The sequence below is a fragment of the Rhinoraja longicauda genome, chromosome 2 (assembly GCF_053455715.1).
Source record: "Rhinoraja longicauda isolate Sanriku21f chromosome 2, sRhiLon1.1, whole genome shotgun sequence".
In the NCBI taxonomy this organism is placed as follows: Eukaryota; Metazoa; Chordata; class Chondrichthyes; order Rajiformes; family Arhynchobatidae; genus Rhinoraja; species Rhinoraja longicauda.
In genome coordinates this window covers 5,966,655-5,969,392 of record NC_135954.1, presented here as the reverse complement: position 1 = coordinate 5,969,392, position 2,738 = coordinate 5,966,655, and positions in this window count along the sequence as shown.

Genomic DNA, 2,738 nt, shown 5'->3' with positions numbered 1-2,738 from the left:
CTGAGCTAGATTTAACTCCTTTTTGTATTCCTTTTAAAGTATGTTAATAAAAAGACTTTTGTATCATTTTATGATGTGTATGCGTCAAGAAATTCCAGAATGTGTCATTGTTTGTCCACCATGAAAAGGGAGGTTGTGGTGTGGTAAACCACTTCTATGCCCTCTCCAAAGCCTCCACATCCTCCCTGTAATCCAAGTGGTTCTTTACAAGGGACAAGACATCTGTTGTGCCATCAAGATAGCGAGATAATCACAACTGTATTGCTACAGGCTGCTAACTGGCCCTTATACAGTGCCCTCCATAATGTTTGGGACAAAGACCCATCATTTATATATTTGCCTCGGTACGTTACAATTTGAGATTTGTAATAGAAAAAAATCACATGTGATTTAAAGTGCACATTGTCAGATTTCATTTTAATACATTTTGGTTTCACCATGTAGAAATTACAGCAGTGTTTATACATAGTCCCCCCCATTTCAGGGCATCATAATGTTTGGGACACAGCAATATCATGTAAATGAAAGTAGTCATGTTTAGTATTTTGTTGCATATCCTTTGCATGCAATGACTGCTTGAAGTCTGCGATTCATGGACATCACCAGTTGCTGGGTGTCTTCTCTGGTGATGCTCTGCCAGGCCTGTATTGCAGCCATCTTTAGCTTCTGCTTGTTTTGAGGGCCAATCCCCTTCAGTTTTCTCTTCAGCATATAAAAGGCATGCTCAATTGGGTTCAGATCGGGTGATTGACTTGGCCACTCAAGAATTGACCATTTTGTAGCTTTGAAAACTCCTTTGTTGCTTTAGCAATATGTTTGGGATCAGTGTCTTGCTGCAGAATGAACTGCTGGCCAATGAGCTTTGAGGCATTTGTTTGAACTTGAACAGATAGGATGTGTCTATACACTTCAGAATTCATTCTGCTACTACCATCAGCAGTTGTATCAATGAAGGTAAGTGAGCCAGTATCTTCAGCAGCCATACATGCCCAGGCCATAACATCCCCACCACCGTGTTTCACAGATGAGGTAGTATGCTGTGGATCTTGATATAAGTTGATCTTTGTCTCATCTGTCCACAAGACGTTTTTCCAGAACTGTGGTTGCTCTAAGTACTTCTTGGCAAACTAACCTGGCCATCGTATTTTTTCGGCTAACCAGTGGTTTGCACCTTGCAGTGTAGCCTCCGTATTTCTGTTCGTGATGTCTTCTGCGGACAGTTGTCATTGGCAAATCCACACCTGACTCCTGAAGAGCGTTTCTGATCTGTCGGACAGGTGTTTGGGTTTTCTTCTTTATTATAGAGAGAATTCTTCTGTCATCAACTGTGGAGGTCTTCCTTGGCCTGCCAGTCCCTTTGCGATTAGTAAGCTCATCAGTCCTCTGTAATGATGTTCTAAACAATTCATTTTGCTAAGCCGAAGGTTTGGCTGATGTCTCTTAACAGTTTTATTCAGTCTCATAATGGCTTCTTTGACTTTTATTGGCACAACTTTGGTCCTTATGTTGATAAACAGCAATAAAAGTTTCCAATGGTGATGGAAAGAATGGAGGAAAGACTAGGTGCCGAGAGCTCTCTTATGCCTGCATTAAGGAGGCATTTAAACACACCTGAGCAATTACAAACGCCTGTGAAGCCATGTGTCCCAAACATTATGGTGCCCTGAAATGGGGGGTGGAGTATGTATAAACACAGCTGTAATTTCTACAATAGACGATAGGTGCAGGAGTAGGCCATTCAGCCCTTCGAGCCAGCACCACCATTCAATGTGATCATGGCTGATCATTCTCAATCAGTACCCTGTTCCTGCCTTCTCCCCTGACTCCGCTATCCTTAAGAGCTCTATCTAGCCCTCTAATGCATTCAGAGAATTGGCCTCCACTGCCTTCTGAGGTAGAGAATTCCACAGATTCACAACTCTGACTGAAAAGGTTTTTCCTCATCTCCGTTCTAAATGGTCTACCCCTTATTCTTAAACTGTGGCCCCTTGTTCTGGACTCCCCCAACATTGGGAACATGTTTCCTGCCTCTAACGTGTCCAACCCCTTAATAATTTTATACGTTTCGATAAGATCCCCTCTCATCCTTCTAAATTCCAGTGTATATAAGCCTTGTCGCTCCAGTCTTTCAACACACGACAGTCCCGCCATTCCAAGAATTAACCTAGTAAACCTACGCTGCACGCCCTCAATAGCAAGAATATCCTTCCTCAAATTTGGAGACCAAAACTGCACACAGTACTCCAGGTGCGGTCTCACTAGGGCCCTGTACAACTGCAGGAGGACCTCTTTGCTCCTATACTCAACTCCTCTTGTGATGAAGGCCAACATTCCATTGGCTTTCTTACATGGTGAAACCAAAATGTATAAAAATGGCCTTTAATAAAATCTGACAATGTGCACTTTAACCACATGTGATTTTTTTTTTTTTTCCTCTATTACAAATCTCAAATTGTGGAGTACAGAGGCAAATAAATAAATGATGGGTCTTTGTCCCCAACATTACGGAGCTGCGGGTGGCACATATTGGAACTGTTGCTCTCCTGGGAGGCAACCTTTTGGCTCTCAGACCCACATTATGGCTTAGTGGCGCAGCGCTAGAGTTGCTGCCTCACAGCACCAGTGACTGGTTCGATCCTAACTATGGAGTTTGTATATTCTCCCTGTAAACATAGTACACTACACAATATAGTAAACGAGAGAGAACAAGAGTTCAGTGTGTACATATATACATACAA